This window comes from Gymnoscopelus braueri, assembly GCF_963280865.1.
Source record: "Gymnoscopelus braueri genome assembly, chromosome: 18".
Taxonomy (NCBI): domain Eukaryota; kingdom Metazoa; phylum Chordata; class Actinopteri; order Myctophiformes; family Myctophidae; genus Gymnoscopelus; species Gymnoscopelus braueri.
The window spans coordinates 16169190-16193345 of NC_137618.1; the positions used below are offsets into that span (position 1 = coordinate 16169190).

Genomic DNA, 24156 nt, shown 5'->3' on the forward strand with positions numbered 1-24156 from the left:
TGTGTGTGTGTACGCGCACGTGCATGCTTGTGGCTTGTGTGTGTGTGTGTGTGTGTGTGTGTGTGTGTGTGTGCGTGCACGCGCACGTGCATGCATGCTGTGTGTCTGTGTGTAAACCACAGCTCCGCATGCATGTAGTAAAATGTTCCTGCTTTGGACCGAAACCAACAAACAGTCACCACGTCGAGGTAGTGTGTTTCCAGACTGATTCCAGAAGAATGGATATAATTATTTACGTCCAGTCCAATCGGCAACAAAAGGCTAACGCGCCTCGAGCTCGGCGGGCCGTCCAATAACGTGGAATCCACGTGCACACACACACACACACTTACACATGTCCGACGATGGGTGTTTAACAAAACAATGAAAAATAATGTTCAGCGTGAGACGCGTCAGCGCAACCCATGACGATAACCTGAGTCATGAGGGTTTTTCTTTAACCCATTAAGACCTGGGGCCGACTCTACAAAACGTCTTCTAAATCCTTGGTTCTCAAACTGGGGTCCGGGGACCCCCAGGGGTCCTTGGAGGGGTACCAGGGGGTCCCCAGGAAAATGTGTTAATATAGCATCACAATCATTTTAAACTTTTATACTTTGGCTATTCAAAAATAGCAGATATACAAGCTCATAGCGCGGCACCGAGTGCCGCGCTATGAGCTTGTATATCTGCTATTTTTGAAGAATCGTAAAAATGTGGGTAAACCTTTGAATACATATATATATTTTTAAGCGAACATTTGAAACTCAAATCTTTGCTTCTAAGGGTCCCTGGAACAAAATATTTGAGATGGGGGTCCGCGGCCAAATACATCAAATTTTGGGCGTCCTTGGCATGAAAAACGCTCCAAACTTTTTAATGTCAAGGATCCCCAAAAACGATATGTATTTGGCCGCCGACCCCCCCCATCTCAAAAGATTTTGTTCCAGGGACCCCCCCAGAAGCAAAGATTTGAGTTAAAAATGTTATTATTATATAATTATCTATTCAATATGACGGAGCATTGGGGCCATTTCGACATTTTTCAAAAATAGCCGATCTACAAGTTCATGCTATGAGCTCTGCTATCTTTGAATAGCCAAATAAATCTTAAAATGTACACGGATGCGTTCCCGGTTTGAACGGGTTAACATGACCTTTCCATCTATCTTCCTGGGCCCCGTTTATGATGTTTTCTTGGAAAAAATAGCGTGGGTTCGACTCCGCTTGGATGCACGAGCGGCCCACCTCCTGGGGATCATTTGGCTCAATCAATCTTGTTATTAATTAATCATAATATTTTCTCTGGTCTCCACACCAGATGGAAGCCCTTATACTCAGAGACTGGAACTTCCATTATCCAAACCGATGATGACGAGTTGCCGAGTTGACGTATTGGCGTCCGTGTTCACGTGACAACGGCGAAGATGATGATGATGATGATGTGTGTGTGTGTGTGTGTGTGTGCGTGTGTGTGTGTGCGTGTGCATGTGTATTATCCTCTTGTTTTTTTTATTTTTCAGGAAAGATTCATCCTTTTTTTTCACATTTTCTGGTTCTGAATGACGTACCTTATTTAAGACCGGGAACGCATCCGTGTCATTTTTTAAAATTTCTTTGCGCTATTCAAAAATAGCAGATCTACAAGCTCATAGCGCGGCACATGAGCTTGTAGATCTGCTATTTTTGAAAAATCGTGAAAATGTGTGCAAATCTTTAGTTTGAATATATATATATATATACTTTTTTAAAGCAAAAGTTTTTAACTCAAATCTTTGCTTCTGGGGATTTTACAAATGTCTAACAGTTTGTTTTCCCTAAAGTTTTTTTAATTATTTTTTTGTACTTATGTTGCTATATTATCAATGATTTTCAAACTTTTTTCATGTCAAGGACCGCCCAAAATAATATGTATTTGTCCGCGGACCCCCCTCCCATCTAAGAATATTTTGTTCCAGGGACCCCCACCAGAAGCAAAGATTTGAGTTGAAAATAAAAGATTTGCAAAAATCTGCAAGTTTTTTCTAAAAAGAATAGCAGATCTACAAGCTCATAAGCCGCGCTATGAGCTTGTATATCTTCTATTTTTGAATAGCCCAAAGAAATCTTAAAATGACACCGTTCCCTTCCCGGCCTTAAAGGGTTAACATTTCATCAGTAGATGTTGAAAAAAATTATATCGTCTCTGTCGGGTGGAAACCTCATATGTCCAAAACTGTTACTTTTCAGGATTCAAATTCAAAAGTAGCAAAAGAAGCGGATGCAGATCTGCTACTTTTGATGATTTTGTGTGACGCTGTAGTACGATCAAGTAGGGCGTTAATTCATGAAAAAAAAACGTTAACGTAAAGTTAGAATATGGAGATAAGAGCATTTCTGCCCGACAACAAACGATATGGTTAAACCATTTGGCCCGGAGGCGATTCCAAGCGTTACCAGATAAACTGATTCCCCCGCATCAGATCGTAATCAGCACACATAATCCACTGGATTACTCTACTTTGTAACATGATCCGGCTGTCAATTCCTTTCGAGTCATGTTTGCTTCCAAAAACCTATTGAATATGTCCATCGAGACATTTTGTATTCCAATTTGCAGGCTTAAACTTGGACTAGGACACGGTATCATAATCAGTGACCCATAAAAGATTCCAGTTCACAATCATTTCACAGAAATTGGAAACCGCAAACCTTCGTCAGTCCTTCTTTCACCCGAAACAAACCCTGTTCAATATCTTTCCAATACAAAACCTGTTAGAAATGTGATCCGAGTCCACAGCACCACCCAAGCATTTTTTGGAGTTCACTTAAAGCCGCACTATGTAACTTTTTTTTGTAATGAATATAATGTCATTTTGTCCAATCGTATGTTAATACAATATAACTTATTACATTGGGCTGGTTGTATTTTGTCTCCCTGCTCTTCCTCTATTGAGACATTTAGATCGTGTCAAACGTCACCTAGACACAGGATCTGACACAAAGTTTGACCTGATGTTTAAGACTCAATTTATCCCCTGAGCAAGCAGGCTCTATTAGCTTAATGGTAAAATATTTCAGAAACCGTGTTCAAATCTAAGGGGTATAGTTACATAGTGCAGCTTTAACGCAAAAGGATAATAATTATAATAATGTGTTGTTCATAATTCTGCATAGACAAGTCAGCCTCAAGAACATTTTTTTCAAAATGGATTGTTTCCTTGTAGATTGCCAAAATCCTCATGGTACATTTATAGTGAAAATGCAATAATACCCAGCCTGCAGAAAGCAAGGCTAGCGCTGTTCCAATGTTCCATGTTGTCTTAGAAGCGCCAGCTTAAAACCAACTGACATTCCACCCACTACTTCTTACTTCCTATATCTCTTCCATTCATGGGTCAAAAATAGCCCTACTTTGACTCATTCCGTGGCAGCCGCCACTTCTGTTTACACTTTCCCCTTTCTTCCATACCGGAATATTCTACGGCTCTTCACACCAAAAAGGCTCCAAAAAAATGTTCCGATAAAATCAACAATAACATAAGACCAGAGTGTGGGGTTTTGGAAAGGCTTCGGAGTCGAGGGGTTGGGGGTAAAAGGGGCTGGGGGGGGGGGGACGGACGGGGGTGGGGGGGGACTCGCTTGAGTACATGTTGTCTTTCATTTCAGCAACACAGGGCTAAAGATAACTGGCCCCAATGAAACATGCCAGAGAAAGCTTTTGTCACAGAGTGTGTGGTTTTCCTTGCGGCAGCGTGTTGGAAAGCCAGGGGCCCATGTGTGTCGTCGCCGTCAGGGCAGAAACCTCCTATCTCCATAGTTCTAACTTTTTGTGTTTTTTTCGTAACTTCTTACCCCATTAAAGGGATAGTTCACACATAGTTCACACATCGATTACTCACCCCATGGAGACTTGAATTCAAGGATATTTTTTATGTTTTTGGCACATTCCTAAGACAATAATTTGATGTCCAGCGAAACCGGTAGGCGGTAGGAAACACAAAGGAGACTCTTTGTGTCTCCTACCGGAACCGCTGCCGGTCTTCAAAATATCCATGAATTCAAGTCTCCATGTCTCATTTTGGGGGTGAACTATCCCTTTAAGGAAAAGTAGCAATATTACAGTATATAGTAAACCGTCTGTCGGGTGGAAATGTCCAAAACCGTAATTTTTTTTCAGGATTCAAATTCAAAAATAGCAAAAGTAGCAGATCTTTCCTCCAAAATTTCCTCCACAGAAATATATTCGAAAAGAGAAAATATCTGGTTCTGAGCTTGTATATCTGCTTCTTTTTTTTTTTTGCTCAACACCACGGTTTTAAAATAGAAGGCCTAAGTGGTTCAACAGAAACCCATAGACATGTGAGTGGGTGTTAAACCGACCGCATGCGTCTGGCTCATCTCATGAGTGTGTCCTGTCGTAGGACAGCATGGCTGCACTCTACAAAACAATAGCAGATCTACAAGCTCATAGCGCGGCACCGAGTGCCGCGCTATGAGCTTGTATATCTGCTATTTTTTGAATAGCCAAAGTAGGTATAACCTAATGGTTAAAGTGGTTATGACGCTAATTTACTAACTATAGTTACTAGCTAATTTAGCTGGGGACCCCCTGGAACCCCCCCCCCCCCCCCCCAAGGGCCCCACTTTGAGAACCAACGGCCTAAAAAAGGTCTCTCTGGGGATGTGCGTTGTGCCGTGGGAGGCCAGGTGCCTAGAGGTCAAGTTACACTGCAGCTGTCCAGCTGACCAAACACTGCAGGCTGCGCAGTGACCACAGAGAGAGAGAGAGAGAGAGAGAGAGAGAGAGAGAGAGAGAGAGAGAGAGAGAGAGAGAGAGGGGGGGGGGGTTGTAGTTGACAGGTGTACAGCACCAGCTAATGTCCTGTCAAACAAGTGTGTGGACTCAAGCTCACGCACGCATATACACACACGCGCGTGCACGCATGCGCATGCACACACACACACACACACACACACACACACACACACACACACACACACACACACACACACACACACACACATGCAAAGTGACATTTCATGAACGTGTCGTGCACGTTTAAAGGGATAGTTCAACCCAAAAATAAAAAAATCATGGATATTTTTTTAGTTTTTGTCACACTCCTAAGACAATAATTTGAAGTATCCCTTTAATGCACACGCACGCACAGGCACGCAGACACACGCACACATTCATTTCATGAATGTGCACGTATAATGTACACACATAGACTCGGACCCTCTCACTTCCGCACCCCCCCACACACAGTCACACACACATGCACATACGTGCAAAAATTACTTTTCATGAACGTGCACGTATAATACACACACATACACTCTTGCGCACGTGCACACACATGCAGCAGTAGGGCATGCCATGCACACACACACACACACACACACACACACACACACACACACACACACACACACACACACACACACACACACACACACACACACACACACACACACACACACACACACACACACACATCCATTTGCACACTTATTTACTTTGAAGAGTGCAAATATTGACACTCCTCCATAGCTGATGATGGAGATGTTATCAACGGGTTACACAATAGATCAAAACCCACAAAAGATGAGCAAACACATTTTCCATAATATACGTGCGTGTACTGTGTGCTTCATGTCTCCATTATGAGTCGCCCCGCCGGTATCTATAAAGCTGCAATCCGTAAGATGGGATCTGAACCATGGGTATGAACATCATTATCGTCATTTTGTGTGACGCTGTAGTATGATCAAGTAGGGAATTAATTCATTAAAAAAAACACACAAAGTAAAAAAATATGGAGATAAGGGGTTTCTGCCCCGACAGCAATGATGTAATTTGTAAACATCTGTCAAAGGGATAAAACACAAATCTCCAGCTTCTTTGTGTTGTATCCCTTTGGTTAATCAGACTAAGTGATTTAGTTCATAGGTTCTCAAAGTGAGGTCCGGGGACCCCCAGGGTCCCCCTGCGAACATTTTTAACACTAATATTTGCTTCTGGGGGTCCCTGGCACAAAAGATTTGAAGAGAGGGGTCCTTAGCCAAAATACATATCATTTTGGGCGTCCTTTACATGAAAAAAGTTTGAGAAGCACTGATTTAGTTCATTATTAAAATAAAAAAAAGAAAATCCATTAGAATGTATTTCTTGTCGATTCGATTCGTTGACATAATATGTTTGGATATATATGTTTGGGTTGTCCAGCCCCTAACCTATCCTCTTTAGCCTCCTAGCATAATTGCCTAACTCATATTTTTAAGGTTTTCAGGAAAAACAAAACAAAAACACTTTCTGCCTAAGTCACCTATAGATGACTATAGGCACAATGATGCAGCAGTGTTAGGATAGTACAGCTAGGCAAAAAAAACAACAATTTGACCAAAAAGTGAGTTAGGCAATTATGCTACGAGGCTAACGCTATCCCATGGGAAAGTGAGATCATGCAGGAGGCGGCATGTGGCCGTTTGGATGCAAAATGTTTCCAACTGCCTCACTCATTGAAGCCATCCATGTCAGTGGGAACGGGCACGCTGAATGCCAAAACACAACACACTGGGATACAATAGTTGTCATGCCGGGTGCAAATGACTGGCTGTGATGTCTCTCACCCCTCCAACTCGGTGATCCTCCAGGCTTATTAGAACACTACTGGTTCTCAAAGTGGGGTCCGGGGGCCGCCAAGGGGGTCCTTGGGGGGGTTCCAGGGGGTCCCCAGCAAAAGTGGTTCATATGGCGTTAGACTCATTTTATCCACTTTATCCAATTATATGTTGGCTATTAAAAAATAGCAGATGTACAAGCTTGCAGTGCGTCACGAAGTGACGTGTTGCGAGCTTGTACATCTGCAATCTTTTGTATATATGTATATATCAATAAAATAAAAAAAGTGATTAAAAAACACATAAATCTTCTCTCCTGGGGGTCCCTGGTACAGAACCTCCTAAATAAATATATCAATATCAATTTGGGGGTCCTTGACTTTAAAATGTTTGAGAACCACTGTTATAGAAAACACATTTCCACTCCACACCGGTTCCACTTGAATGTTAGTCAGGCGGGGGGGGGGGGGGGGGGGGGGGACACTTGCATGACGCGCATGCACCACGCACGCATACGGAAAATAGCCGATCTATAAGCTCACAACACGTCACACTGCAACACGTTGTGAGCGATTAGGTCGGCTATTTCCTGTTGTGCGACACTGGTGCGCGACTAAGGCATTCTTAACTCTATAACTGCCAAAGACGTTTATTAACGTCTTTGGGCCTTCAGCTATTGCCTGCCAAAGACGTTAAAAAACGTCTTTAAAAAAAAAAAAATTCTAAAAAGATTCTCTAATTATTTAAGATTGACACCTTTTCGATATTCCAAACGAATAAGGAGATAACAATTCCCAAAGATTTGCTGCTCCATTCACTTCAATGTTAAAATTGAAACGGACAAACAATTCACAATGTTTTTTGGTTTGAAACTACTGGTTTTGAGCTATTTTCAAACATCAAACAACACATGACAACAAGGTCAAATTGACCTCGTTGACATTTGTGAAACCACACCTGAATCTCATCTGTGATTAGAAATTATCTGGGATCAATCATACTGGAGAAAAATATTCTGTGGCTATGCGAAAAGGTACCAAAATCGGTCAAAACCCTGGCAGAGGCTACAGACTTTTTGAAAAAACTCTGGCAGGGTAAGAGTTAAGCATACCACGGTGGTGCCGCTATAGGTGTACACGCATGCGCGCACACACACACACACACACACACACACACACACACACACACACACACACACACACACACACACACACACACACACACACATGCATAGGTGTACACAATTTAAACATAACAGAGCTTAGGGGAGATTTGTGATCCTGTAAAAACACATTGACAGGAGAATGGCTCAGACTGCTGCATGGGCCCAGAGCTGCACTTGTCAAACACCACCTGCAACCTGCTCTGCTCATGTTCTGTAGGCAGGCAGCTGAGTGTGTGTGTGTGTGTGTGTGTGTGTGTGTGTGTGTCTGTCTGTCTGTCTGTCTGTCTGTCTGTCTGTCTGTCTGTCTGTCTGTCTGTCTGTCTGTCTGAGAGAGATTGAGTGTGCTCAGCCGTATCTGGTAGGCATTAATAAGATGGGATGCACAGTAGAACAGTGGTTCTCAAACTTTTTCATATCAAGGACCCCCAAAATGATATGTGTTTGGCTGCGGACCCCACGTCAAAAATACTTTGTGCCTGGGACCCCCAAAAGCAAGACAATTCAAAATGAGCAGATATACAAGCTCTTGAGCTTGTATATCTGCTATTTTTGAATAGCCAATGTATAAAAAATGTTTTAAGTGGTTAGAATGATTGCACGAAGCCACAAGTTTTGAGCTTGTCAATCTGCTATTTTTTGCTATTTTTGGATTTGAATCCTGAACAGTTTCGGACATATGAGGTTTCCACCCGACAGAGACGATATATAAAGACAAAAAAAACCTGCTTCTCGATTACTCTATTAAGAGTAACCGATTAAGTCAGTTATCGGTTCTTAATATCGGTTTGGAAATATTTTGCCCAGCCCTAATTTGTAATTGTAATTCACTTGCGGCTCTCTCCTTGTTGACTACCAGCTAGGCATGCTGCGCAGAGCTGCAAACAATGCCTCTGGTAGATTTTTACCTTCTTTTTTTTTTTTTTTTTTTTTTACTTTGCAGCACTTTTCCCAACAACACATCGTGTAAAGCCTGTTTGGCTTTGAAATAATCCTGTCTGTCCCCAGGTGAGACAGCGTTGCACCAACTAAATGGGGCCGGGCCGGGCGCTAGGCCAAAAAAACGTCCATCTTCAACATGAGGAGAGGCCAAGGCTGGCTTCTTCTGCCTCATGGCATGCCACGCTGTCCGGATGACTGACAACTCCAACAATGTAGAGTCAGTCAAGTAGCACCCCGAGGCATACTGTAACTATAGCCTAGCAGCAGCAGAGGTGGGAAAGTAACCAAGTACATTTACTCAAGTGCTGTACGCACTGTAAGTGCGTTTACTTTACTTGAGAATTTCCATTTTTTTTATACTGTATACCAGTGGTTCTCTGTTTCTTTTCATGTCAAGGACCCCCGAATTGAATATTTTTGGCCGCGGACCCCATCTGAAAATGTTGTGTGTCAGGGACCCCCAGAAGCAAAGATTTTAGTTAAAATGTTTCGCTTTAAAAGAAATATTCAAAGATTTGCACAAATCTTAGATTTTTGAATAGCCAAAATTCAAATTATGGTTAAAGTGGTTCAAATGATTGTGACAATGTTGCTGGGGACCCCCCCAAGGACCCCTGGGGGTTTCCCAGACCCCACTTTCAGAACCATTACTTAATATTCTACTTTGCTTCATCTCAGAGGATTTTTTTTTTACTTTTTATACTCCACTACAAGTATTTGAACATTTTAGTTACAAAGTTACTTTGCATGTTTAGATTATTATCACACAACAAACGTTGTGTGATAATAATCTTTTTTATCATTGTTACTAAGTAAAACAATCTGAATACTGTAATCTGCACTACTGCATACAAGCTCTCTCGCTCGCTGTCTCTCTCTCTCCGACTGTCTCTCTCTGTGTCTGCCAATGTCTCTCTCTCTCTCTCTCCGACTGTCTCTCTCTCTGTGTCTGCCAATGTCTCTCTCTCTCTCTCTCTCTCTCTCTCTCTCTCTCTCGCTCTCTCTCTCTCTCTCTCTCTCTCTCTCTCTCTCTCTCTCTCTCTCTCTCTCTCTCTCTCCCCGACTGTCTCTCTCTGTGTCTGCCAAGGTCTTTCTCAGAAATGAGGCAGAGGCTCCTTACGACCCATTAAACACTTGGTATTAATGTTGACAACCCACCCACCCCCCTCCCCCCCATTTTACTGTATACAGTAGCTTGCCTACACCACCAGCAGCTCTTTAGATGATGAATTCAGAAAAGGCAGTCAACTTATGAGCCTGTGAGTGGTGCTGTAGTGCCATTTTCCACAACATCTGTTCAGGAATTCAGGCAGCTAGATTAAGAAAATAGTTTATTTTTTTTGTATTTTCTCACTTTGGCAAGATACAAGATGCAACCCATTCAACATTGAATCTACAGTTCATTCTGGGCTTGGCTGTAAACAGTAGCACACTATTGTTTGATCCCAATTTCACCAGATCAACATTCGACAGGAGCATTTTTTTTTTTGCCTGAAATGTTTGCTATAGCGTGTGTTCTCAAAAAGCTAGCACCAAATAAGTTGTACGCACACACCCAGGTACTACAATTAATAAATTGCAGGTTTGTAATTTTATTATGGCAAATTCATTGCTTTTCAAAAATAGACAGTAAATAATTCAATTCAAATGCTAACAGGACTTGGATACATGTACGCAGCTTAATTTTTTGTAACCCCATTTTTTTCACCCAGTGCCAAATTCCTTTCCCCTCCATCATGCGCCCCGGCTGGCCAGGGGGAGGCAGTATAGTGACCAGGATTATTGCATGTTTTTGTGAGGGTACCTACCGTAGGGAACACGGGGAGAACATGCAAACTCCACACAGAGAGGCCCTTTCGCCAACACCACCTAGTCCTAGGGTATGTACGGAGCTTTTGATCAAAATGATAAGTAACACTTATAATAATCTGTAGGGAGTGATGTACAAATGTCCACATGCATCGCATTGCATTCTCTGACATCCATCATAATATTCTAGCACAGATGGTGTTTTGTCCATGATGTATATGACGCAGACTGCATGCTGATTTCGTCTTAAAACAGCGTTTGGAGTCATAAATCGTTAGAGGGGGTAGAGAAATGTTTTTACATCCCACCTCCTGTGCATACATATAAATAAATAAAAAACATAAGTGCTGGCTCCAGTGCATACTTTAATATACCATTATTGACTTATAATGCAGGCTTTCGCTTGCCTCTCAGCTTCCCTGCGGTTGGGTAAACGCTATGCCCAGATGTAACATACGGCCTGCCACAGGACCTTGTGTTTTCATTGTGGCGAGCTACTGGAATAGAACAACAGTATTCTATACATATACACATGCTCTGTGCTATGGCCCAGTTAGGGCTCCGGCTGGCTGCTGCTCTTTTGTTTCCAGCTACAGGCAATGGGGAGTCAGTCTGGTCAGGTCACTCTCTGGCTTTTTGGTTGGCAGACTACAAGGAGCAGTCACCACCACGAGTCATGACAACGGTTAACACCTCTGTAGCCAGTGGTCGTCCCGTTAACTCTGTAGCCAGCAGAGTTCCTGTTAACAACTCTGTAGCCAACGGAACTTCCTGTTAACAACTATCTAGCCAATGGAGGTCCTGTTTACAACTCCGTAGCCAATGGACATCCCGTTAACAACTCTGAAGCCAACGGACATCCTGTTAACAACTATCTAGCCAATGGAGGTCCTGTCAACAGCTCTGTAGCCTATGGAGGTCCTGTTTACAGCTCTGTAGCCAATGGAGGTCCTGTTTACAACTCCGTAGCCAATGGAAGTCCTGTTTACAACTCCGTAGCCAATGGAGGTCTTGTTTACAACTCCGTAGCCAATGGAGGTCCTGTTTACAACTGTAGCCAATGGGGGTCCTATTTACAACTCTGTAGCCAATGGAGGTCCTGTTTACAACTCTGTAGCCAACGGACATCCTGTTAACAACTATCTAGCCAATGGTGGTCCTGTTTACAACTCTGTAGCCAAATGGACATCCCGTTAACGACCTGCAAACTTAGCCAATGGCAAAGTCACTGGATCGTACTACGTAGTGGGGGGACACGAAGATGAAAGTTATGAGAAGACAGCACTTTATTATTTTTATGTATATAAACTACTACTGATTGAATGCATACAATAAGCTACAACTTGGATAACAATGCGAGAACAACAGTGTTAAGTCTCCTCTCATCTATTTATAGCAAAATCGAAATCCAAGATTCGATCTCTCAAAAAATATATAAGAAAATGCTGCTGCATTTCCCGTTGCTTCATTCTTTATTTGAATTTGATCAAAATGTTGAAAACGTTAGGCTCAAGTAGAGTCATCATAGATACTTCATAGATGGAAGATGACAGGCCTGGACATCCGGCCTGGCAGCGATACAGTATGCGCTCCACGGAGCGTATGAACCTTTACCGGTTTATACTATATAAGAAAAAGAAAAAAAAATTGAGCGAATGCATACATAGACTACAACAACTGCAGTGTTGTTAAGTCTCATCTCATCTATTAATAGCGAAATCCAAGGCAAATAACAACAAACATCAATCAATCAATCAGCATCATTGGTACAGGAGCCGCGGTCGCACTTATCCTCCCGTTTCCCACAGTACTGGGTTCGCCTGCCACTCCCAAAGCAGGAGCTTTTCAACACCTCGCTCAGGTCCAACTCCTCAGTCAACTGTTTGTGGATATGCAGGAAAAGTCAGTGGTTGAGGCTTTTTTTCCCCCCTCCGTCATAATAGAGCGAATGTAGGTCTTCATTTTGTCAGAGGCTTGAGAAACTCTGCAAAGCGGTAGCGTTTGACATAAGCATGGTGAGGTAGAGCCACAGTAGCTTGTCGACCTCGCTAAAAAAAATTATTGCTGGCAGCATGTCCCACTGCTTTTTTTTTATTTGAATTACATATAGTGGTTGTTTATGATTGGATTAAAAGGTTGAACACATTGGACACAAGCAATCATGACAGGCTTATGTCATCGCCAGTGTTATATTACTGTAATGCCCGGCCTAAAGAACCATTTCCTTAATAATCCCAATGTACCCCTTTCCTCTTTCCTGTGCACATGGCCAATGGAGGTCCCATTAACCACTTAATTCATTTATTAATTTTGTATTGTCAAGTCAAAATTGTTCTCCACATAATGTTGCTCCATATTCTTTTTTCATAAATGAATGCCCTATTTGATCACACAAAAGTATCAAAAGTAGCAGATCTGCAAGCTCGAAACGCGCCGCGACATGGTCTTATGTGTTATCCCCACCTGGACAGAATGGCTGGGGGTGTTGATTATGTTTTCGCCCATGTGAGTCTGTCTGTCTGTCTGTCTGTCTGAGCAGCTAATCTCAGACAACGATTAGCGCCAAACCTTAAATGCGCACTCCTGGTAGGCTAAAGAAGAACCTCCACCCCAAATGGGTCAAATGGTGACGCTATAACAGGCCACGTCACAATTTTGGCCTATAACTCTTGAACCTTTGGTCGTACAATCAAAGGGCTAAAACCATGCTCAGGTTTGGAGTCATACATCATAGATTATGTCATACTGTATATGACTGACCACATGACGTCTGAGTTTAACTTTGGAGCCATGCCGTTCCTCTGTGGATCCTGAGATTTGGTTGTTAAACTGTACCCAGGAGAAGGTCTATCACATACAGTAAATACAGTACAAACCTTCAGCTATCATGCTGTGAGGTTGCATTGAAAGCTGTATCAGGTTTGAGTCCATTATCGCTAATTGCAGGTACAGTATGAAACCTTCAGCAAAAAACTACGCCAACATCTGCCATTGATGTTGCATTGCTATGATAATAGTTTACTTATACTGAAAATATCTGACAATATTAACAATCCACTATTCAGCTCAAATGGGAGAGGTTAGAAATATTGGTGAATTGACAATGAAAGATGTGTTTGGGTTTCATTTGAGCTTTAGCACAATGCGATGTTTGAGCAGGCCAGACTCTCAGTCTGCTCGTCTACTTGCAAGGAGGAAGAATTCGCTCCTCAGGATGGGACACACCTAACATACCACAAAATGAAAGACTGTGGCTACAATTAGCAAGGAGTGAAGCCTGCAAGGGAAAGACAGTGGGAGAGAGAGAGGGAGAGAGAGAGAGAGAGAGAGAGAGAGAGAGAGATTGAGAGAGGGAGAGGGAGAGAGAGAGTGAGAGTACAAGTGCAGCATTCTTAAGCGCTTGTTACATGATGCTACAAGTTTGCCAGAGCAGGCATTACAAATGTAAAGACCGAATCATAAACCCTAGTGATAAAGATGTTTATACATACACAGATGACGTTGCCCCTCTGAATCACTTCTCCTAGTGTTTCCCAAAGCCAACAGCTTACAGACCCGCTGGAGAGGACGAGTGAAGCTTAGGTCATTACGTTTTTTAACTGGGGTTTGTGTACAGTTGTGGCAACAAGTGATCAACACTCTGCAACAACTGTTGAGCGCAAAATATGCAAACGTTTCCGATTACTCCCCGGTGTGCCGAACTCAGGATGCCACAGACAAGACATCAGATTAAGAAATGCGCTGAAGGCGATTAAATCTTCTGGTGTAATCGTGTGAATGTCAGAGATGGCAGGAGATGGCATATCAAATCTGTTCCTCTGACTATCCAAGCATAATTATCTTTTTAATCATAGTCGTAAAAAAGCCATTTTTCACACCGTTTCTGGTCTATAAGCCTCATATACCAGTCCGCGCTGCTCTAGCAGTCAGAGGCAGGGAGGAGACACTGGGTTTCACGCTGATCCTGAGGCAAACTAAGACATACATCCCATCACCATCACCGACCTCGACTATGCAGATGACGTTGCCCTAGTGGTGGACACAGCAGAGACAGGAAGGGGACTATACTACTGGCAGTAGAAATGGAGTGCAGGAAGATGGACCTAAATATAACGTTGCTCTCCATATTCTAACTATTTGTGTTATTTTCCATAAATTAATGCCCTACTTGATCATACCACAGCGTCACACAAAAGTACCGAAACGTGCCGCAAAGCTACGCGTTTCGAGCTTGCAGATCTGCTACTTTTGCTACTTTTGTATTTGAATCCTGAAAAGTAACAATTTTGGACATGAGCTCAATGCCAAGAAGAATGCAACAAATGGCATTTGATTTCATGTGGGCGAACCACATCAGAAACGTAGACCCCAAAGGAGACCTCCCACGGGATCACGGACAAGGTCAGGGAGAGGAGGAGGCTGGCAGGGCGCGCCATCTACGTAGACACGCGCATTGTGTCTCCGCGTGACAGCGGAGCGAGCAACACCGCAGAGCTCAAGACCCTGATGCTGGATAGGAGGTGGTGTCGTGTAGTATAGCCTATGCACTCTCCCACCAACACTAAACCACATATTGACTCACCTATGTATATTCCTATGTATATTCCTTTTTTTGGGAGGGGGGGAACCCCCCCCCAAAAAAAAAAACCACATAGTGTGGTTGAGCTGGCTTAGTTGAACTCTGAGTGTGTGAAAATGGACCCTTGAGGATTCGTTTACACACACGCATGCACGCACGCGCGCACACCCACGCACACGTGCTCACTTTACATCATGCAAACATACTTTGTCACACAGACTCTTTCTCCCTCTCCATTTGTCTGTCTGTCTGTCTGTCTGTCTGTCTCTCTCTGTCTCTCTCTGTCTCTCTCTCTCTCTCTCTCTCTCTCTCTCTCTCTCTCTCTCTCTCTCTCTCTCTCTCTCTCTCTCTCTCTCTCTCTCTCTCTCTCTCTCTCTCTCTCTCTCGCTCTCTCTCTATACACACACACACACACACACATACATACTGTAATCCTAAAACAAGTAGACTGCCGCACTCTCCTATGTATAACAGAGGGGTGGAAAAAGAACATCTTGGATCACTTTACTTGGGCTAAAGCAGCAGCCAGTGTGTCAAACAAGCGACGCGTCTCGCGCTCCTCAGGTACGGTACGGTACGGTACGGTACGCCTCAAGTGCTGCATTCCCCGAAAAAGAAAAACCCACTGAGAAAGACAGACCAAACAATGGGCCTGACATGTCTCCACCGCTCCACCCGCCCCCAGGCCGATAGCGACACCATTGGAGGGTATTAACCCATTAAGACCGGGAACGCATCTGTGTGTCATTTTGAGATTTCTTTGGTTATTCAAAAGAATTGCAGGTATACAAGCTCATAGCGCGGCACCGAGTGCCGTGCTGTGAGCTTGTAGATCTGCTATTTCTTTGGAAAATCGTGAAAATGTGTGCAAATCTTTGAGTTTGAATATATAAAAAAAATTTTACTCAAATCTTTGCTTCTGGGGGATTCTACAAATGTCTTCTAAATCCAAACAATTTGTTTTTATTATGTTGCTATAATATCAGTGGTTCTCCAACTTTTTTCATGTCAAGGACCACCCAAAATGTTGCTCCAGGGACCCCCCAGAAGCAAAGATTTGAGTTAAAAATGTTCGCTTTAAAAAACTATATATATTTGCACACATTTTCATGATTTTTCCAAAAAAAAAAATCAGATTTACAAGCTCATAGCGCGGCACTCTGTCCCGCACTATGAGCTTGTATATTTGCTATTTTGAATAGCCCAAAGTATAAAAAATAATGGTCAAAGCTTTGGTTACACAGATGCCTTCCCGGTCTTAAAGGGTTAATAGAAATACCTGTGGTTGCTGGGCGACGTCCAATCCAAACCCCTCCTCCTCCCCGTGTCTCCTCAGCTGTCATGCGTTGCCGCCGCCGTGTTGCCGCCGCCCGCCGCCTCCTCTGCCCTGCTGCGGGTGCAGCGGTGGACGGCAACCAAATATATACTCCTCTCTGCTTTACTTGAGGATTATCGTTGCTGCATGTCCGGCAGAAACCTCTCATCATCTGAGTAGTTCACCCAAAAAAAATATTATTTTCTATCAATTGCACACCCCATGAAGCATTGAATTCATGGATTTCTTTTAGTTTTTGTCACATTCCTAAGCTAATAATTTGATTCCCGTCTCCTACCGGCTAATGTATCCGGTAGGAGACACAAAGTAGATTCTCTGTGTCTCCTACCGGGAATACACTCGGTCATCAAATTGTTAGCTTAGGAATGCGTCAAAAACAAAAAAATCCATGAATTCAAGGCTTCATGGGGTGTGCAATTGATAGAAAATAAGTACTTTTTTTGGCTGCTCCTTTAATGTCCTACTTCGGTGGTTTTCAACCCTTTTCATATCAAGGCCCATTATTTATTCGGCATTTGAGTCACGGAACCACCGTTTGATGAGATTTAGACTCTCAGACCCAAGACTTACGAATATTTTGTTGTCGTTGGATCCGATTTTGTCCACAATTCCATGCTGTGTTGATGTGGAAAACGTTGATCAAAAATAACAATTCTTCTACAGTCTCTAATTGTTTGTGTAGACCACTAATACATTAAGTAATGCAGATGTTTAACAATAATTTAACTCTTGAGAGTGTAAAATGAAACCAAATGGACCCTTACTGGTCCATTTGGTTTCATGTTACATTCTCAAGAGTCTATTAATGGTCCATTAAGTTACCAACTCTTCCATCATTTAGCTGGGGACCACCTGGAACCCCCTCAAGGACCACTGGTAGTCCCCGGACCACTGACCTACTTGATCATACTACAGCGTCACACAAACTTATCAAAAGTACCAGATCTACAAGCTCGAAACGCGGGACGAAGCGACACGTTTCGAGCTTGCAGATCTGCTACTTATTTAGCTATTTTTTAATTTGAATCCTGAAAAGTAACAGTTTTGGACATGTGAGGTTTCCAACCGACAGAGACGATTTGTATATAATTTATATATATTTTTTTGTACCCATGACTTTCACTCAACGGCATTTCAAAGACAGTGGAGTAGAAGTGGAACTGCTCAAGTAAAGTAATTGTACTTACTGTAAGTACATGTACTTGAGTAAATGTACTTGGTTATTTTTCACCACTACCTGCCGCGGTATGTCGCATATGCGTATGGTGCATGTCGTAGCCGCTGATGAGCACACCTGTGATGAACCGATAGAGAAAAGAGAAAGAAAAATGAAGAAATTGATAATAGACGGGAGGAAGGTTTCTCTTTCTTATTGTCCATCTGGAGTCCTGTCTCCTGTGTTCTCGCTTTTTTCTGCGTTTTGGAGAAGGCTGCGAAATACTTGCCACGTTAGTCAGCCTGGTCGCTAAAAGTAGAATCTGAGGCACAACCCATAACACTGGCGAACCTCACCTGCTGAAGACCACTGAAAGTCTTTATTAGGGGCCCAAGCACGTATAGTGCGTAGGCACCCTATTGCTTTGGTTCTCAAAGGGTCCTTGAGGGAGTTCCAGGGGGTCCCCAGCTAAATGATAGACTGTTAGGAACCAAATGGACCCTTATGGGTCTGTAACTGTGAGAGTGTACAAATGTACAATTAACATTGATTTTACAATATAAATTGGGGTCCCAGAGATAGAAATGCCATTAAATGGGGGTCCGTAGCCTAATACATGTCAAACTGGGGGTCCTTGAAATTAAAATGGTTGAATATCACTGCTAGAGCCGTAAAAAATCTTCTCTTATGGGTTGGGGGTGCTTGGCATATCTTTTCAAATGGGGGTCCGCGGGCTAATAAGTGTCAATTTGGGGGTCCATGACATGAAAAAGTTTGAGAACCACTGCCCTATTGTATTTGTTGGTTGTATTTCGTCGCTTTTTACGAATCTTGGCAACATTTTTTTTTTTTTATGGTAAAAACCATTAAGAAAAATCACTATGTCGTCCAATGTAAAAAAAAAAACTAATAAAAATGCCATGTCGTCCCAAAATGTTTTTCATTGTGGTATTGCTACTTTTACTTCAGTAAAAAACAAAAAACTAACAAAAAACGAAAGAATTGGAGTGCTTCTTCCACCACTGTATTTGACTGTAGGCGGGACATGTCATCACTTCCAGTTGCTCAGTTATTTTTATTAATGACATCAAGCGTGATGCTAAGGATGGTGATTTGTGGTTATGCTCAGCACTAAAACATTACAGCATCAGCCACGGCTAAGTGCAGCGTTCCACCTGCTCTGTGCACAACGCACAAACACAAACCTGCCTCCCGGTGATGAATGGCCCTGCAGAAAGAGCTAATTATATGCTTAAACACCATGCAGGCACATACTGGGGTTTTTTTCTCTGCCCTTTTTTCAGTCCGTGTAGCCATAGCCATTTCAAACCTTTTTAATGTCAAAGACTCCCATAACTCTCAAGAGATACAGACCTGTATGTCAAAGGACCCCCAAATTGATATGTTTTTGGCCACGGACCCCCATCTGAAATTATTTTGTGCCAGGGACCTCCAGAAGAGAAGATTTGTAAAGCTACTACTACTAACTACTTCACCATGGCAGTAGTTTGAACAAACTACATTTGTACCCCCGGGAGAAATGTAGTTTGTAAAACTACAGCTAGTAAAAGTAGTTCTACTACTCTTTTTTTTAAAACTCTAAATTAAGAATGTACATGTGGGGTAAATTAAATCAAATATTATAGTTTACATGTCAGCAAAAATATGCCTCTCAATTGAGTTTTATTGCAAAAAAGTTGACACTTTTTGGGTTCTATCTGGGTAAGTAAAGACTAGAGACTTAAAAGATTTAGAAAAGATCTGTATCCAACATCATAAATTGGTTAGGACGGCGACAGGCTGATCCATTGAAACAGAGTAAAATAAAACAACCGATAGACTGATCCATGACAGGTTAAAACAGTAAAAAAAACAAGTGATAGACTGATCCATGACAAGTTGAAACAGAGTAACATACCAGACTACCACCATAGATAACAGGTAAGCACCATAGTAAGCACCATACTGTAGATGACAGGTAAGCACCATAGTAAGCACCATACTGTAGATGACAGGTAAGCACCATAGTAGGTAGTGCCGACCCAAATAGTTCGAATATTCAAAGCTTCATTTGCACAGGCACAGGATTTGAACTCTTCTGCTGTGTGTTTTGGGGTTTCTTTTTTTTAATTTAGTTTATTGTTTTTTTGAGCGCCACCTCTTGGCCCGCCTGCCTTACCTTGTGCCTCCAGTGCAACGTCATACGTTTTTCCTCAACTCCTCCTCACTTGTGTTAACAACAAGTCAACAACAAGAGTCATCAGAAGTGTGGTTGCACTTTAAAATATGCACAGAAAACCCCCAAAAAGCAGAGTGCCAGATTTGCCGAAAGAAAATGGCATATCACAACTCAACAACGAGTTTGGCGAATCACTTGAAAAACATAAGTAGCATAAACGCGCTTCGCAACACATGAATTAAGCCTATGGCTAAAGTAAAGTTAGCAAGTAGGTTATTTGTAATCATTATGCTTTTATAGGTGCATACTCTGAAACCGAATGATTCATCAGCCGGTCCCAGCACAACACAAACCACTATTGACTCAACAATGACGAAGAAGATTACAGACAACGGAAAGCGAGCCATAACTGATGCACTGATCTCGTTCATTGCTGAGGACATGAGACCAATAAACATTGTGGAAGGGAACGGATTTAAATAAAAACACTGGAGCCATGGTATACTTTGCCCAAGCGAGAGAGTATCTCTCGTGCTCTTACAAATAAACACAGTTGCATACGTAATAAAGTATGTAGTGACATTGATGAGTGCTCTACAGTTTAACAACTGATGTATGGACCTGTCTACAAATGGAGGCGTATATGACAGTGACCACTCATATGATAAATAGCAACTGGGAAATGAAAAACTATGTGGTAGAGACTAAGTCAATGGTAACCTCGCATCACCAGACTTTCCACCGCGGAGGAAAGCCTGGTATTCATTTTAAACTGAGCCGTGTGATCCGGTTTAGAAAAAGATTTAAAAAATAATCGTGGTTCCGGTAGTCGGTTCTGGTTGGCGTCGCATTGTTTTTGTTCCCCATTTAATGCGAATCAATTAGTTTAGTCTCGCTAGTCGCGCCACTGGTTAGAATTAAAGATGGACATACCAAAAGATAATTATACCAAAAGAAATGAAACGACTATAAAGAAGTAAACAAGTTTTAAACTAGGGGGATCATTTTGGAGATGCACGGTGCCGGTGGTTCCGGTCACGTGATGACGTAAAGTTTTTTCCGCTCCGACCGGATCAGAAACCCGAAAATGGTATTGATCCCAGGCTAAGTCAATGGAGGAGTCTCACACAGCTCAAAACATTGCACAAAGACTTGCAGAAGTGGCCGACGATTACGCTATATCTGCAGAGAAGAGAGTCGCGGTTGTTCACGACAATGCTGCTAATATGATTCTGTGCTCTGACATGCTGTACAAGGAGGAGGTTTGGGGCGGACTGTCAAGGGGGTGCGATGTGTGGGACATGGCAACGTAAAGTAAACCTTGACTATTCTGGTTGGGTATTTTTTTCATTTTTTTGTTTTAATTTAGAGCGCCACCTCTCGGCCTGCCTGCCTTACCTTGCACCTCCAGTGCAACGTCATACGTTTTACCTTGTGCCTCCAGTGCAACGTCATACGTTTTACCTTGCACCTCCAGTGCAACGTCATACATTTTACCTTGCACCTCCAGTGCAACGTCATACGTTTTACCTTGTGCCTCCAGTGCAACGTCATACGTTTTACCTTGTGCCTCCAGTGCAACGTCAAACGTTTTTCCTCAACTCCTCCTCCCTCGTGTTAACAACAACTTAGCCTCGATCTCCAGGCCTTTATTTTCCTTCGTGTTTTGCTCAAAAAGAAAGCCTGGACCAAGCTGTTGAAACTTCTGGCATAGGAAGTGGGAGTCCACCTTTCATTTCCCCAACCAACCAGAGTGCAGTGGGCGTCGCTCCAAACGTTGCGACGTCAGGGCTCTCAATGCTGCACATTGGGGGAGGAGGAGGGGCGTGGGGTGGGGCAGGGGCAGGCGCACAGATCGGTGAACCAATGGGAGCCACCGGTTGTTTTCACCGAGGATTTTGAATCCGCCCATCTAGACCAGATGTCAGACACTGGGGCAAGCTAACAACAAGTCAACAACAAGAGCAGCCTGCAGGCATGTTAAGAAGTCATCAGAAGTGTGGTTGCACTTTAAAATATGCACAGACAACCCCCAGAAAGCGGAGTGCCAGATTTGCCAAAGGAAAATGGCGTATCACAACTCTACAACAAGTTTGGCGAATCACGGCAAAAACGTAAGTATCATAAACGTGCCTCGCAACACATGAATTAAGCCTATGGCTAATGTAAAGTTAGCAAGTTGGCTAATTGTAATCTTATGATTTTATAGGTGCATACTCTGAAACTGAATGATTCATCAGCCGGTCCCAGCATGACACAAACAACTATTGACTCAACAATGACGAAGAAGATTACAGACAACGGAAAGCGAGCTATAACTGATGCACTGATCTCGTTCATTGCTGAGGACATGAGACCAATAAACGTTGTGGAAGGGAGTGGATTTAAACGCTTAATAAAAACACTGGAGCCAGAGTATACTTTTCCCAAAGTTGCCTAAAGTGCGTGGTGACATTTGATGAGTGCTCTTTAGTTAGTTTACAACTGATATATGGACCAGTCTACAAATGGAGGCGTACATGACAGTGACCGCTCATATGATAAATAGCAACTGGGAAATGAAAAACTATGTGGTAGAGACAAAGTCAAAGGGGAGTCTCACACAGCTCAAAACATTGCACAAAGACTTGGAGACGTGGCCGACGATTACGTTATATCTGCTGAGGAGAGTCGTGGTTGTTCACGACAATGCTGGCATGTTTAAGTAGTCGTCAGAAGTGTGGTTGCACTTTAAAATATGCGCAGACAACCCCCAAAAAGCGGACCGCAGATTTGCCAAAAGAATGGTGTATCACAACTCTACAACGAGTTTGGTGATCACAACTCTACAACGAGTTTGGCGAATAACTTGAAAAACGTAAGTAGCATAAACGCGCCTCGCAACACATGAATTAAGCCTATGGCTAATGTAAAGTTAGCAAGTTGGCTACTTGTAATCATTATGCTTTTATAGGTGCATACTCTGAAACTGAATGATTCATCAGCTAGCCCGAGCACAAAACAAACCACTATTGACTCAACAATGACGAGGAAGATTACAGACGAGAACGCTTAATAAAAACCCTGGAGCCAGGGTATATTTTGCCCAAGCGAGAGAGTATCTCTAATGCTCTTACAAATAAACACAGTTGCATACGTAATAAAGTACGTAGTGACAGTGATGAGCGCTATGCAATTAGTTTAACAACTGATGGTAAATATGAATTGATAAATAGCGACTGGGAAATGAAAAATGTGGTAGAGACTAAGTCAATGGAGGAGTCTCACACAGCTCAAAACATTGCACAAAGACTTGGAGACGTGGCCGACGATTACGCTATATCTGCTGAGAAGAGAGTTGCGGTTGTTCATGACAATGCTGCTAATATGATTCTGTGCTCTGACATGCTGAACAAAGAGGAGGGTTGGGGGACTGTCAAGGGGATGCGATGTGCGGAACATACACTCCAGCGTTGCCTTAATGTAGCGCTAAAACATCACGACCCTGTATCCCGTACCGTGGCTGCTGGAAGGCGATTTGTGGGCCACTTCAAAAAAAAGTGCAAAAGCAACAGCAGCGTTAACAGGCAAACAGCAAACACAGAAAGTCATAGAGCACAAACTCATTCAAGACGTCGCAACACGTTGGAACTCAATGCATTTTACGCTGGAGCGTCTTTGCGAGCAACTGTGGCCAATCTCAGCTGTCCTGTCTGAAAAGTAAACTGGTGGAGGAAATTAATAAGAGGTGGTGAGTCTCAGACCCAACTGAGGTTTCTGTCCTCGACTTTTTAAAAGACAATTCCAAAGCGGATTCCGGCCCACTGGAGTGGTGGAAACAACATTTGCACCGTTATTCCAAGTTGGCAACTGTAGCAAAGCATTTTCTCTCCGTCCCTGCCACTTCAACCCCTTCGGAGCGCATCTTTTCGAAAGCTGGATTTATTGTAAACGATCTGTTATTGGCCGAACGTTGATATTGTAGCGCTACAACCTTGACAAACAGGCGATGCCTTTGGCGCAATCGGTAGCGCTGTCACCTCACAGCTAAAAGGTCCTGGGTTCGATTCCCACCGGGGACGCTGTGGGAGCTGGGGGGGCGTGTCCTCTCCTCCGTCATCAGTGCCCATACCCTAGGTGGGGGGTTGGCGAAAGGGCCTTTCTGTGTGGAGTTTGCATGTTCTCCCTGCATGTGTCCCCTAGGGTAGGTACCCTCACATAAAAACATGCAGTAATCCTGGTCTCTATACTGCCTCCCCCTGGTCAGCCAGGGCGCCTGATGGAGGGGAAAAGAACTGGTTGGAATAATGTGTTCCTTCCACACGCTACGTCCTACCGGGGAAACTCCCCCCCTGTCACGTGATAGGAAGCGGTCTGCTAACTCCTCATGCATTGAAGAAAGCATGAGCTCAGTTCTGGGCTCTCCCCA

General features: G+C 43.1%; 1 pseudogene across 1 annotated transcript in view; it reads left to right on the forward strand.

Annotated features, from left to right (window-relative positions):
* LOC308106269 (kelch domain-containing protein 3-like) overlaps positions 1 to 24156 on the forward strand; it is a 137709-nt pseudogene that overhangs the window by 85543 nt on the left and 28010 nt on the right. Inside the window, exons 4-6 of the transcript in view lie at positions 11257 to 11523; positions 14864 to 15031; positions 16414 to 16473. The product of the transcript in view is annotated as a kelch domain-containing protein 3-like (transcript). The remainder of the gene's footprint in view (positions 1 to 11256; positions 11524 to 14863; positions 15032 to 16413; positions 16474 to 24156) is intronic.